This window comes from Triturus cristatus, chromosome 10, assembly GCF_964204655.1.
Source record: "Triturus cristatus chromosome 10, aTriCri1.1, whole genome shotgun sequence".
Classification (NCBI taxonomy): Eukaryota; Metazoa; Chordata; class Amphibia; order Caudata; family Salamandridae; genus Triturus; species Triturus cristatus.
The window spans coordinates 586,972,943-586,988,363 of NC_140593.1; the positions used below are offsets into that span (position 1 = coordinate 586,972,943).

The 15,421-nt window shown below is 51.6% G+C and overlaps 1 long non-coding RNA gene across 3 annotated transcripts in view; it reads right to left on the minus strand.

The window, feature by feature from the left end:
• LOC146789769 (uncharacterized) overlaps window positions 1-15,421 on the minus strand; it is a 310,950-nt gene that overhangs the window by 259,881 nt on the left and 35,648 nt on the right. For all 3 annotated transcript variants that reach the window (XR_014970159.1, XR_014970157.1, XR_014970158.1), the window contains exons 2-3: window positions 12,169-12,305; window positions 2,220-2,356 (exon numbers count right to left, since the gene is read on the minus strand). This is a non-coding gene — a long non-coding RNA (uncharacterized LOC146789769). The remainder of the gene's footprint in view (window positions 1-2,219; window positions 2,357-12,168; window positions 12,306-15,421) is intronic.

The window sequence follows — 15,421 nt, forward strand, 5'->3', positions numbered from 1 at the left end:
CAAAACTAAATGACATTCTAGCCACAGACTATCCTTTTGAGATTGTTCATATTTTTTTAGGCGGTTCCTCACCTATATGGAAAGTTCAATGTAATGTACGTAAATTTATAGATCTTTATATAGCCATTTCTTTTCAGATAATCACTATCAATTGGATAGATACCTCAGATTTCGTATAGTGCCTGGTGGAACCGGTTATGTCATCATAGGCTTGATCGTGCCTTTGCTACCTCAGTTCCTTTATTGATCAAAAAAAGACTTGTTATGGTCACCTTTAACTGACTTTCTTTCTAGACATGTTGCTTGAACTTTTACCTTTCCCCCCCCCCCCCCTTTACATTTTCTTTTTGGTTGCTACTTGCATTTCACTTTTATTTGATTAATATTTTTTGATATTCATTTTGTATTATAGGTTGCCTTTTTCTTCCTTCTTTTTCTCACGTTTTCCCTTTCCCTCCCACAAGACAAAATACTTTTAAAAGCTTTTTTCCTTTGTATAGGTTTTACATCCCTATTTGGGATAATATTGTATATTGTTACTTTTAGTCATTCTTTTACCTTCTTATAATTCCATATGTTATTGTACTGATGTTTTACTATGCATCTTATTCAATAAAGCTTTCTAAACTAAAAAAAAAAAAAAAAAAAAAATGTGGTACACACTTGCCTTGCACCCACAAGTAAATTCAGTGGTTAAAAGGAATGGACCCTCAAACAAGCCACATCTTGTCTTATCGTTGCTCCAAATAAATCAGTGAATGGAACCAATTGGTCATTACATGCATGGATTGTAATATAATCTATATGGTTCTTCCTAAAAACCTCTTGCACACAGGTGTCCTCAGTCCAAAAGCCCTAGCCATACTAATAAATGTCAGCTCCAACAGCAAAAAAATCTTAGCACCCAAAGATTTCACCTCACCCACAGCAGCCACAGACAATATTACCCCATCATAAGAACTGTGCAACAACCTTACATACATTCTGCAGTAAGATCACAACCATATATTGAAACTTCGCCCCACAATCAGACCCCTTGAACCTCACCAGAAGCCTTCTGGTGACGAACAAAGACAACGCAATAACCACATGAGACTCCATCAGCACAGAGGAAATCACAGGAATTATGAAGACCATACACTCCAGGGCCGGACTGACCACAGCGGGCACAGGACATTTTCCAGGTGAGACGGAATGTGGGGGGTGGTTTTGAGTCAGTGGGGGCTATTTTTGCAGCAGTGCTGCTATATCGTCCCCCCTATAACAAAAGCGCAGCACAGTGTTTCCCATCGTTTTTTGCCCCCACCACTGGCACAACGTAATTTCCAGGGCCGGCATGCGTTATAAGGCCACCCCTGACCCCATCACACCTTCAAAGAATCGCCCCCCCCCCTCCCCCATCAGCAAGGTATTGATCACCATCCTCAAAACATCCATCAGTACAGCAACCTTTCCTGAACCATGGAATTAAGCAGCGGTCAAAGCCCTCCAAAAGAATCCCTAGGCCAACCCGAGCTAACTACCAACGGATATCCCTCCCTACGTACCCTACCAAGTCCTGGAAAAAGCTAACAAGCTCCTCTTGCCACCTCACCAAATAACAGCTGCTCGACACTACTTTGAGGATTCAGACCCAACCACATCATGGAAACCACCCACATTGCGGCAAAGGGATGACATCAGGAAGATCCTCGACAAAGGAGAAGTCGCAAGCTCCTCACCAGTTCTACTTCAAAGAGAATTAGGGCAGAGAGAAGTGAAGGTTTAAGTAGAAGAATGCACTGAGTGAATGAGAGAAAATCTTAAGATGGCCCTTTACATAGTTGAAATTAGATCAGAGAGGGTCCTTCTCAAAAATCTGAATGTGGAGACAGGATCAAAAGCCAAATATCTCATAGTCTGTATAGGAAAGCATGAATGAGGCATTCCCATAGACTTAGTCACCCAAACCCTTCTAACTCTCCACTTGTTACTTAGTTATTCATTACTCTGCTTCCCCAACATCCTGCTGTCACTTAATGTGATCTAAAATGAGGAATAAACAGTGCAAGAAAGAAGAGCATGCATAGATTGTTTATTTTCTATGCAAGATTGTTAGCCAAACTACTTGAAACAGGGCTTATCCAAAAGGATGTTGAACGTTCAAGTGACAAGGAGTCTGAATGGACAACCTCTACTGTAAGAGCTATGCACCACAGAAACAGTCGATTCTCCCTTACCTGTGTAATCTGTTTGATCCCATGTTAATTTAAGAGCTTTTTATAGAATGCTTCAGTCTGCTCTGCAATCATGTTAGGTTCATCTCATCAAAAGGCAAACCTCTGAAGTCTCTGGTCGAATTCCATGAGAAAGATGACTGAAATGGATACAGAACATTTGTTATGAGTGGTTCTCTTCCTTCATGTTCTCGGTCAAACTTTAGCAAATATCCTGAAGCACAACAAAGCATGTAAAATTGCAATTCGTATACATCATATGTGCAGGGAAGTATGGATGAGGCATGCCTGCATACTGCAGTATAAACCTGCAATGCAATCCCATTCTGGTAGGGTTGACGCGCTTACTAAATCCAGAAAGGTTTACGTCTTGTTATCCTGGATAATCATTCTACTCTTTCAAAAATACATTAGAAGTCTTCACTTTGAACATTGCTTCCAAGTGTTACATGACACATGCCAGCCATCATCTTGCTCTCAGCCTCCTACTCATGCAGGACCTCTCCCAATTCCACATCAAGATTCATCTTCTCTGATGGTCTCAAATCTGTCCTGTTGCTCTTCACTTAATATTTGTACGTATTTTACTTGTAGACATATTGTTGTCTTGTTGCAGGGATTCTGTGTATGCACAGAACTATGCGCAGGAAACCAGGACCTCAGAGAATTGTGGTGTACCAGAAACTCCCCTCAGAACCAAGAACCCCATATCCGACTAGCTTAGTGTCCCATTTGTTAGCCTAGACCTAGCTAGGCGGTCCCAATGTATAGACAAACCAGAACATACGACTTAGATATTTCTCAGGAGTGGTGGGAATCCGAACTACCTGTTTGTACTTATTTAGCAGTCCACAACAGATTAATACAGACACGGTAAAGTTTAAAGAGTTTATTTTATAAACCTCGTGTCCCAAGATGCAGTACTTTGGCTAACACTAGCAGACAAATGGTTAAGATCAGAACCATCAGGAGCGCTAGGTGGCGCTAATCAAGATGGCCGCAGCTCTGAGGCTCCTGAGGCCTGACCCCTTTCATCCGGCCTTTATCCGTCCCCCGCTGTCCTAGCGGAGCTCCGGAGGTCTCTATTTGCAGCGGGGCCGAGGCATCGCACTGGGTGCGACTTTCGGCTGTGTTCCTGCTCCCTGGGCCGAGTTCTGCTGCCCTTGGTCACGAGGCTGTTGGGGACGCGGCAGGCTGGTTCCGTGGCCGGCGCTGGTTGCTGCGCGAGTCCCGCGGCGCTGGTTGGGGACACAGGCCGTGTGGCAGGTGGCGGCTGGCCGCCCATCGCGGGACCCGGAGAGGCTGCTCCGACCATCTGCAGGCCGGCAGGGTGCTGTCACCGGAGCCTTGGGGTGCCCCCTTGACCTGCGGAGGCTCGCAAGGACGACGGCCGGGTGCTGCTTTGAACCTGCGTGAGCTGCCGTACAGGGCCGTGCTGGGACTGGCTCCTGTTTCTCTGACATCGCTGCTGAAGCCTTGCACCGGCGGCGCCCGGGCGGCGGCCCTCTGGAGAGCCTTGAGTGGGACCCACAGCGGGGAGTGGCGGAGTCCGATGGACACCGGCATCTGCAGCTGGCGTGGGTGCCCACTCGTGGCCGCGGCCCTGGCTGGGTTGAAGGTGCCCAATTTTCTTCCCCCCCCCCCGGCTGTTGATCAGGGTTCGGGGGGGGGGGGTCCGCTGACTGGCCTGCTGCATCGGGCACACCCGCGAATCTGCTGAGAGGGAGTGCTGTGAGAGGGCTCTGGGGCTGTGCCTGAATTGAAGACGCCTACGGGGGCGGTCCGCGCCGCAGCAGCTCTGGTGAGGTGAGGGGGCTGCTCGGCCCGGAGCGGGAAGGTGGTGTTTGCAGCGGCCTCCTGGCCTCCCCCCGCCGGGGTACGGCGGCGCCTTTGTTCTCCCTTTCTTCTGGCCCCTCCGGTTCCTGGCTTCACGCCGGCCGGTCGCTTGGCAGTGGGGCGCAACTGGCCAACTGCTCGCCTTCTCCGGCCCAGACGCTGGCATACACATCCCGAGCGCCATCATGGGTAAGGACAAGGGCGCCAAGTCGAAGACCACGTCCCATCAAACCACGATTGACCGCTTTACCAGCTCGGACCCTCCGGGCACGGGCGGTGAGACTGCGTCGGCTCCTGGCGCAGACCTCGCCGCCATCCTGCAGGCCATCAACGCCTCCCGCGCGTCCCTGGAAGGGATGGTCGGGAAGGTGGACGTTGCGCTCTTGCGACAAGACCTCCGCAACGCCACAGCCCGCATCACGGAGGCGGAATCCCGTATTTCGACGGCGGAAGATGACATCCGGCAGCTCCAAGACCAAGTCAGGGAGCTCACGGCCCACTCCAAGGAGCTGCATCGACGGGCGGAAGATGCCGAAAACCGGGCCCACCGCAACAACCTCCGCCTGGTGGGCTTTCCGGAGGGGGTCGAGTCTGGCCGCACCGACGACTTTCTGGAGAAGTGGTTCAAGTCTTGGATGCCGGCAGCCGGCTTGTCCACCTGGTTCGTGGTGGAGAGGGTGCACCGGTCGTTGGCGGCCAGGCCTCCAGTGGGGGCCCCCCCGCGCCCCTTCATCTTGCGGATCCTCAACTTCAGAGACAGGGACGCCATTCTGAGGGAAGCGCGGTTGCAAGCCCCCCTGTCCTATAACAACCACCCCATCATGGTCTTCCCGGACTACACCCGAGAGGTCCAGGAGCAGCGCCGTTCGTACATGGAGGTGAAACACAAGATGCGCTCCTTGGGCCTCAGCTACCAACTCCAGTTCCCGGCCCGCCTCCGCGTCATCTTCCAGGGCAAGACTCTATTCTTTGATTCTCCCCGGGCGGCATGGACCTGGCTCACCGAAGAACGGCCGTTGCGCCAGCCCGGGCGGGTGTCGCCGACCCAGCGACCCCCGGCTCAGGACACAGCCCCGGGCCTGCGCCCGCGACGCAGGAGGCGCACGCAATCCCGGCGACCCCGCGGTGGGGCGACAACAGGGCCTCGATCCGTGAGTATGTCGGGGAGGAGACCGAGGGACTCATCCGCCTCATCCGGGACGTCATCTCCAGCGGCTGGGGGGTCTCGCCGCCGCTCATCGCCTTTACCGGACCCACCCCCGACCCCCCTCCCCCTGCACACAGACCTCTCCCGCAGCCCAGCTATTTGGCATGACTTTTCTTTGCCCTCTGTTTAGGCGGAGGGTTTGACGGCCTGGTCCCGCTGCAAGGGCCTCAATCTTGGACTTGGCTTCAGCGGCCTTCCGCTCTGGTGTAGGAACCTAGGACAGCGACATTCCATCCGTACTTCAGGAGGGGTCCACCACGCTCTTTACACCCGAGCGCCTCTGCTTGGGGTTTTGTAGTTGTTTGTTGAAGTTAGGGAGACAGATGCTTCTGTTCTCGAAGTGTAGGGTGGGGGGTTTTGTTGGTCGTTCCTCCTAGGGAGGGTGTTCCTTTTAGTTCAGATTTGTTTCTTCTTGGGCCTATCACACAACAGCTTCTTGCGAGCGCCACTGTATGGCTTCCCACTGCCACTCACATGCGCTCCGCCAGCGCCCGCTTTCGGCCGGCCTTCCCTGGCTTCCCTTTGTATGTCATTCGCTCTCCCTGTGGCGTTTCTATGCGCCTTGTCCCCTCCCCGCGCGTCCCTGCCGCCCGATGTCCGACCGGCGCCCCCCTGGGTGTTTTGCCCCCGCTGCCACTCCCGTCCAGCGTCCCCATGGAGGACTTAGCCCCCAAGGCCCAGCTGCGCATCCTATCATGGAATGTTAACGGCCTGCTGGATAGGCTTAAACGCGCTGCGGTCCTTAAGTACGCCCAGCGCGCGGGGGCCGATGTGCTCCTGCTTCAGGAAACCCATCTCCTCGGTGAAAGATGTCCCTTTTTAGCCCGCTATGGGTATGACCGGGTGTGGCACTCTGGCTTTTCCTGTGGCTCCCGCGGGGTGGCCGTCCTGTTGCGCCGCTCCCTTCCCTTTGTCCTTAAGCGGGCGATCCACGACCCTGATGGAACCGGGATTGCTGTTTGCGGCACACTCGACGGTAGGCCAACCAGCTTCCTGTCGCTCTATGCGTCACCCTCCGGATTGTCGCAGGCTTTATCCCACGCTGCCTCTCTGTTGGACACCGTCCCGTTGGGCGCTGTCGTGCTTGGGGGGGATTTTAACGCTGTCTTGGGCCCTCAGCTGGATTCCTTGGGTCCGGTTTCGGCGATCCTGGCTCCCGCGAGGCAGCTGGCGGGATGGGCCGAGGCCTATGCGACGCCTGGAGGACCTGGCACCCTTACGCGCGCCAGTACACCCATACCTCGGCCGCTCATCGCTCTCATGCGCATATTGACATGATTTTTGTCCCTCCGGCCAATTGTGGGGGCATCCAGGATGTCCGGATCATCCCCAGGGGGATTTCGGACCACTCTCCGGTCCTCTTGGGTATGGGACCTCCGCTTCACGCGGCCCGGCCGATGTGGCGCTTTAACGCTTGGTTCCTTCAAGATAAGACGCTTCGTAAGGCGGTGGGTACTGAACTTGCCCAGTATTTCTGCACCAATGAGGGTTCGGTCTCCTCGGCGGGTACCCTTTGGGAGGCCTGCAAGGCGACCATCAGAGGCGCGGCTAAAGCGCATGTGGTGCGGCACCGCCAGATGCAGCTGCGACAGCTCACTGCCTGTGAGGGCCGGGCGCTGCGGTTGGAACAGTCTCTCTCTGAGCTCGACGACCCGGCCATGGACCGACAGCTGCGGCTCCTTCGTGAGGAGATTCGGCAACGCTCCCTTGAGGCGGGCAAGCTTCTCTGGCAGTCTTCGCTGGCGCGGGTGTACGGCTGGGGTGATAAAAACGGCGCGCTGTTGCACCGCCTGGCCACCTATCCTAGGGCATCACGCATCATTCCGGCGATCACTGATTCCGAGGGCGTGCTCCATTCCTCCTCCGTGGAAATAGCGGCTGCTTTCGCCCAGTTCTATTCTCAGCTCTACCGGGCCCGGGCGCCGGATCTTTCTTTGGCCACTTTGCTCGCGTCCAGCGACGTGCGCCTCGCCCGGCTTCGACCGGACGAATGGGAGGGCTTGGAAACCCCCATTTCCCTGGAGGAGATTGGGGACGCGATAGGGCGTACGTCCGCTGGGAAGACCCCGGGGCACGACGGCTTCCCCCAGGAATTCTATGGCGCGTATAGGGTCAGCCTGGTCCCGCGGCTGCGGGCCCACTATGCGGAGGCGATCGAGAAGGGCTCCTTCCCCTTAGAAGCGGACTTGGCCACAATTGTGGTCCACGCCGCCGTCCACCGACAGAGCAGCTTACCAGCCGATTTCGCTTATTAATACGGATGTGAAGCTCTATGCGGCGATCCTGGCCCAGCGGCTTCGGCCCTTTTTGTCGACTCTGGTTCATCCGGACCAATGTGGCTTCATGCCTGCTCGGGGCACTCGTCATTGTCTCCACCGCCTCCATGTGGCCCTGGCTCACCGCCACCGCCTGACTCCATACCTCGCCCTCCTCCTTGCCGATTTCAAAAAGGCTTTTGACTCGGTGGGGTGGACATACTTATTTGACGTCCTGGCCCATATGGGTTTCGGCCCTAAGTTCATGGGGATGGTACGGGTCCTGTATGCCCGCCCTCGTGCTAGGGTCTTGGTTAACGGAGCGCTGTCGCCCCCTTTTCGAATTGGCCGGGGGACGCGGCAGGGATGCCCGCTGTCACCCCTTCTTTTCGCGCTCGCGATGGAGCCCCTCGCGGCCCTGATTAGGAGTGACCGTCTCATTCGGGGCTGGGAATGGCCCGGCATCGAGGGGGATAAAATCGCCCTCTACGCGGACGACGTCCTGTTGTATCTTGGCGACCCGGCGCGTTCTGGACCGCGCGCATTGTTCATGCTGGGCCGTTTTGGCCGGGCGTCTGGTCTGTCCCTGAATTCGAAGAAGTCGGTTTTGGTTCCCTTGCACCCCTCCCGGGATTGTTTTGATTGGCAGGGGACCATCCCCCTCCACCGGTTGTCCTTTAAATATTTAAGCATCTGGGTCTCCCTCCTCCCGGAGCTGAGCTGGGCGCTTAACGTGACCCCCCTGGTCAAGAAAGCCAAAGTAGACTTGGCGAGATGGCACCAGCTGCCCCTCAACCCGCTGGGGAGGGTGGCCCTCTACAAAATGATGATTCTCCCCCGGTTCCTGTATGTGCTGCAGAATACCCCCCTCTCCTTTCCGCGACCTTGGTTTCGCGAATTGGATGGGATGGCGACGAGATTTCTCTGGGGTGGTGGGAGGCATCGGTTGGCTCTGTCGACATGCCGCCTGCCCACCTTTGATGGGGGCCTGGGCATGTCTAACCTCTACCTCTATTATCTAGCCACCCGCCTCCTGGACATTCATCACTGGTTTGGAGGGGGATGATCCGACCCGGCTTACAGGGTGGAGCTTGGGGAGCTGGGCTTCTCCGGCATTCAGGACCGCCTGTATGGCGCCTCCATCCCTGCCTCATGCCCGGATATCACCAAAGCTATATTCCTGGCCTGGCGAGCGGCGCTCCGTCACACCCGATGGACGGGGAGGCTGACCCGTGTCACTCCTCTGTGGCACGGGACCTGGCTGCGGGAAGTCGCGGAGCTGGAGGGCTTTCATTCATTCATTCCTGGGACCTCCTCGGCATTTCCCAGTTGGGAGACGTTTGGCGGGGGGGGGGGCGAATGTGTTCTTATTCGGAGCTTCAGCAGCGCTTCTCCCTCCACTCCTCCCAATTCTACAGATATCTCCAATTACGACACGCAATACGCACCTACACCCCACTGGACGTCCGGCTGCCGGATCACAGCCCCCCGGAGGCTCACGTAATGATGGGTAATTTAGGGAGGGGGGGCATTTCCAAGATCTATCGCTCCCTTGTTAATTGCACCCCCACATCCCTGGAAGGCCTTAAAGAACGATGGGTGGGATGGGTGGGGCCCCTGGATGAGGCTGATTGGCGGGACGCCCTTATGGCTCCCCGCTTGGTGACGGCCTCCGCCAAACTGCGGCTTATCCAGATTTACTACCTACACACTGCTTATCTTACACCAGCTCGCCTCCACCGAGCGGGCCTCTCCGCTGACGCGACCTGCCCCCGCTGTGGCTCTGAGCCGGCCGATTTCCTTCACATGGTATGGTCTTGTACGGAGTTGGAGGGGTTCTGGAGGGGCGTTGAGTCCGAACTTACGGAGGTCCTGGGGTGGGAGGTGCCACATGAACCTAGGCACTCCCTACTGGGTATCACTGACGGCCTGGATGGCACACGCCCGGAACAAATATTTCTTATGACAGCCTTAATGGTGGCCAAACGAGACATTGCAGCGGCATGGAAGCAGCCGCAGCCGCCTAGCTTAGCTAAATGGGGTGCAGGGGTGGATTGGTGTGCGGCGCAGGAACGGACTCTTTACCAGGCGCGGGGCGGCCCCAAGAAATACCGGAAAGTCTGGGGGAAATGGCTGGGCAACGTACCATAATGGGGCAACTTGGAAGCTGGGGGAGGGTTTCAGGGGGAGAGTGGGTTTGTGGTGCTCTTTCTAATGTATTAATGTGTGATGGTGCTTCACAGGGCCTAAAAGTTTCCTTTGTTGTGTTGTCTAAAACAATAAAAACTTGTTTATCAAAAAAAGATCAGAACCATCAGCATTGTTACAATACCATACACAATGAAAGGAGCAATCATAATAATAATGACAGTGGTAAACAGCCACACTCCTTTCTCTAGTAACTAATAGTTTTATTATACTAATAGAAGGTCTCTTAGGCTAACAAGGGGGACCCCATACCGTATGGATCAGCTTAGTAGAATCACAAAGGATCAGCTAGCTCTCTCATGCATCAGCTCTTCTGTTAGAATGAATCCTAAGACATTCTGTAATGTAATATTAAAGACACTTGTCCTTCAGATATTGGCAGCTGCATGTATGATATGTTTAAAAAGTGGTACGATCAATCTGAACACAACACTCTACACCGTCTAGTGTCCTAGACTTGTTCTTTACATGATGTACAGACGAAGGTCGCAGCACACTGTTAAGATGTCAAACAATAAACTGTTATCCTGTAAGGCAAAGTCGAGTAAGCATTTCTAAAATGAATAACATATAACAGTGTCGCGTGCAAAGCAGCAGAAACGGCAAGCTGGCTTTCTAACAGTTGGCTCGGTTATGCTAACTTAGTGTTGTAAATAGGGAGTGGCTAACCCACACTACAGTCTGTCCTATTAACTTTAGGTTACGTTATGATGCGCTCTTACTTTAATTATTGTTTCATATGCAACTCATTGAGGCCAATTGCTATTCTATGTATATATTTTTATTTTAGGTCTAGACTTTCTGAATGTTTTGCTGTAATTGGCGGACACAAACTGTTCAAGTGTCAGTAGTCCAATTGGTCGCACACTGCTCCACCTACCAGCGTGTCGCCCCAAAGAATTGTGGTCCCTGAAGTCAGCGTCGGCGGGTACGCCTATGCCCGAGTCATGAGTGCAAGTAAGTGTAGCGTTAGCCATCCCTGGACACGTGTTTCGAGGTAGTTGCCTCTCGTCAGCAGGGAGTAGGTGAGTGTGTAGGGTTGCTGTGTAGGCTGCTAAAATAAGTGTTCTCAGGTAAAGTACCTCTTGTAGCGTGCAGGTGCGTAACCATGAGCTCGTCAGCTCCACCGGCTCAAGGAGCCTGAATAATAGCAAAAGTCCAATTGGTCGCACACTGCTCCACCTACCAGCGTGTCGCCCCAAAGAATTGTGGTCTCTGAAGTCAGCTACGAGAGGTACTTTACCTGAGAACACTTATTTTAGCAGTCTACACAGCAACCCTACACACTCACCTACTCCCTGCTGACGAGAGGCAACTACCTCGAAACACGTGTCCAGGGATGGCCAACGCTACACTTACTTGCACTCAAGACTCGGGCATAGGCGTACCCGCCGACGCTGACTTCAGGGACCACAATTCTTTGGGGCAACACGCTGGTAGGTAGAGCAGTGTGCAACCAATTGGACTTTTGTTAATATTCAGGCTCCTTGAGCCGGTGGAGCCGACGAGCTCATGGTTACGCACCTGCGCGCTACGAGAGGTACTTTACCTGAGAACACTTATTTTAGCAGCCTACACAGCAACCCTACACACTCACCTACTCCCTGCTGACGAGAGGCAACTACCTCGAAACACGTGTCCAGGGATGGCTAACGCTACACTTACTTGCACTCAAGACTCGGGCATAGGCGTACCCGCCGACGCTGACTTCAGGGACCACAATTCTTTGGGGCAACACGCTGGTAGGTAGAGCAGTGTGCGACCAATTGGATTTTTACAAACTGTTTAAGTGCTGACGCCCTAGAGGCCGGACTGCTGCGATATTAAACTAAAAATACATTTTTAAAAACATTCAGGCACATTACCATGAAATAACTTGATGCGTTGCAAGAAGTCCTAAAGCAATAGTAGATTACTGTGAGATCTTGTACCATTGTGATAAGAGCTATTAAAGGCCTACATGCAGATTTATTAAAGCCACAAAACTGAAAGAGGAATGGTACTAATAAACCAACATTTGAGCAACTGTTAACTACAGCGAAGTTATTTCATTATGTAACAGGCTTATCACACACTAGTCCTCACTATCACGGCACAGTGCAACTGAAAGGGAACAAGGTTAGAAGTGATTGCCTCGTATCTAACAACTGTGGGTTAAGTCGAAAATGGCACATCACTATTTTCGGTTTAGCCAGTCCCACAGTCACTAATTTAGTGGTTAGATTGCAGGCAAAGAGGATTACTAGTGCTTTCTATGTGAATATCTAGCACCTTCATACAGAAAGACTGTACAGACTATAAAAACCCATCCAGCAACAACGGTAGGATTAACAGCGTTGTTATTTTTTTTCTTTTAGCTAGGACGCACGTGGCCCTGAAACAAAGAAATTAATGTTGCTTCGGAAACTACAAACAATGAACAAACATTAAAGAAATGAGCAATTACATTTTGATGCATTGATCCCGTCCTAGAATTTTCCATACATTCACCATCAGAAGGATGTGGTCATGTTCATTTAGCAACAAGGAATAACCATCGCCCTTTTTTGTGTAAGCTAGCAAAGCCTGTACTGCCTTCTTAACCTGAAAGAAAAATAAATAGGACACATCAGCTAAGTTCAACATGGAGCTAAAAGCAACAGAAAACAGTAAGCATGTCACAACCAGCCCAATGAAAGTTAGCAGACCGCTAAATCGCACAATCTGGTATGGAGTTACTGCAGCAATCGGCAAACTTGGATTTTCAATTTACTCTTGTGAATGAATGTTTGCAGGCAGGGAGATTCATTTAAAAATAAACAAGCATTTACAATGCAATGGTCTCGGCATTGTTAAAGTTAGAGCTATTGGCACTGCTTATTTTTTTATTTTTAAAACATTTAAAGAAACGCCATTGTTATTTACAATGTCATTAGCTTAACCTCTTCTGTGCCCATGACGAGATAGTCTCGTCATGGAGCACGGTTGCGCTGTGCCCATGACGAGACTATCTCGCCATGAACCTCGCCCGCTAATGTAACGCCTGGCACAGGGCGGGGAAAGGGCGTGGCACTGAAGAGGTTAATCTCTCTCAAATGCGCGACCTATTGCATTTGCACCCACACACAGAGCCACCCACACAAAGCCACCCACACACACAGCCACCCACACAGAGCCACCTACACAGAGCTATTCATAGAGCAACGCACACACAAATAGAGCCACCTACACACACAGTTACCCACACACAGACAGAGCCACCCACGCTTAGAGCCACCTACAAAAAAAGCCACCCACACAGAACACAGGCATACATACACAGAGCCACCCACACACACACACACAGCCACCCACACACACACACAGCCACCCACACACACACAGCCACACACAGCCACCCACACACAGATCTAGACACATACACATTGAGCCAAAGCAGAAGTGGCACCGTTGTTTCTAGATCTTTGCATTTATCACAAAAAATTAAATATTTAAAAAATAAATGACTAATAAAAATTGACAGATTGGTCAGCGAACACTCCTGCCATAGTCGTTACTCTCTGCCTCGCAAAAGAACAGAAAGTTAAGGAAGCTGTTGAGGTTTTCTCTAGGTTTGCCATGATGATTACTCATTGGTCTCAGGATTTTGTATGGTTAGGTCTGAAACATCAGGAAGCTGCTGAGACGTGTCCTGCCCTCTGCCGGAGCAAATTCCATGTGGGAGACACAAACATTATCTGTAGTTCCGTCCCCTGGCCTCACGTAACCCCACATTACCTTGGATTTTCTCTCCCAACTGAAATATTACATTTATTCAAATTACAGGCGCCAAGTAATTTAGAGCAGTTTTCCCGAACTGACTTCTTTCCCCGCTCTGTCCCTAATTCCTTTCAGTGCCGCCCCTCCCACCGCCCCCATAGGAGCCCTTATCCTGCCCTTTGTATTGCTGCTTGTCCTTCTGCTTCTCGGGAGGTGTTGGGGGGGGGGTGGAGAGAACACAATGCAATGGGACAGGCTCACGGGTTGGCCACACGCCATTTGATTCCGGGGGCTTTGTCAGGCTGGCTGTCCCGTCATAGGCAGTGCTTTGAAGGACACTTAAACCAACTGCATCGAGAAATTCAACAAAATGGGTGACAATCCCGGGATAGAAACATTATCAAATAAAGGGCCCACCTAAAATGAAGGTGCCATTTCACTTCCAAATCCGAAAGTTTACTCGAGAATACACATCAGCAGCATGTTACCCCCACAGAGGACCAGCAAGCTGCCTGAGCTTGAATTTTCAGGGGTCGCGCGCATGACTTCGTAATGCTGTTAAAGAGTCCCAGATAACTAGATAATGTGTTTACTCTAGCAGCAGCACAGATGGAAGGAAGGGCAGTCATGAACCTACAAAGATGTTTTGGTCTGGCTTGAAAGTCCAACTGTCACCTGACATTTTAACCTAGAGCAATATTATTCTATAGTTATTTGCTCAAACATAACTATATATCCATTCTCATGCTGTTTTCTTGCAATGTTTTCACATTACCATACAACATTCCTCTAAAGCCAGACCTATTGGCATTGCTCTGTCTTGTGGTCCACCTCCTCTGAATTCGGTCTCAAGCCTCGTGGGTGAAACCATGCTCATGCTAAAGTTATGCTGTAGTCCTGTGATCATTTAGAGGTCGTGCTCTTTGGCCTGTGCTGTGACGTCCCATCTGTAGAGCGTTCAAATGCTTGTAATCCGAGACTAAATATATTCTGGATTCGCTGTTCTACATTTTAAAGGGCAGCAATGTTTCAGGATATTGGACTCAAACACTCTGAATTAAATAGAAACATAACTGCATCTATCCCTATTGGCCACAGGGGGGCATACTTCAACATGAATACGGAACCATCTGGCAGCCTAATCTCTAGAATGCGCGAGGCGCGTCATCCTGGTTGATCGTGAAAGCCTTGGACGGGTTTCCGAAGAGCACCGATCCGTTTGTTTGACTGCTGTTTGTCCTTACTATCGGTTCAGCTGTACAAAACAGCAATGCGCTGATAGCCCGAGCGCGCACTGCTCAGGGCATCTTGGTCCGACATTAAGGTAAAAACGGGACAGGTCAACATAAAAGTAGGACTAAAGTCTTTCGTGGTACTTTCATGTCTGGCATGTCCTGGTTTTTACGTAGCCCGGTAAATGTAGAGTGTGTGTGTGTGTATATAAATATACACATGCGTTTATACAACATGAATAATGTCACAAGGCTATGTTTATATAATGTGAGTTGTGGCTGGACCTCCACCCTGAGCCCCCCTGCCCTCGTCCCCGCTCTGTCTTTGCTTCTGCAGAGAGCTCACAGCCAGCCTCCTCCTGTGCTGCCTCAAATAAAACAGATAATAGCTTAAATCACTTCAGACTGTAGAGGCGCCTGTTGAAAGGAGAGAATAGTTTAGAATTAACCTTTGCAGAATGACGTGACCTTTGTCCTAAAAACTGAGACATATTGGAAATTAACAAATGCGTCCGGACGCCGGGACACCACCGCCTTTCTCCGAGGTCAAGCAGAAATGCCTCGAAGAAACGCAGTGGCATTTTCGTATTCGGGGCGTGTTTTTCTTTCTCTCCTCTTGCCATTGGCTGGAATGTTTACATTCCAGAGGAGAGAAAGAAAGTAAAAAACACGCCCCCCGAATACGAAAAAGACGAGCTGTCTCTCCAAAGAAGCCCCTTCTCCAATGGC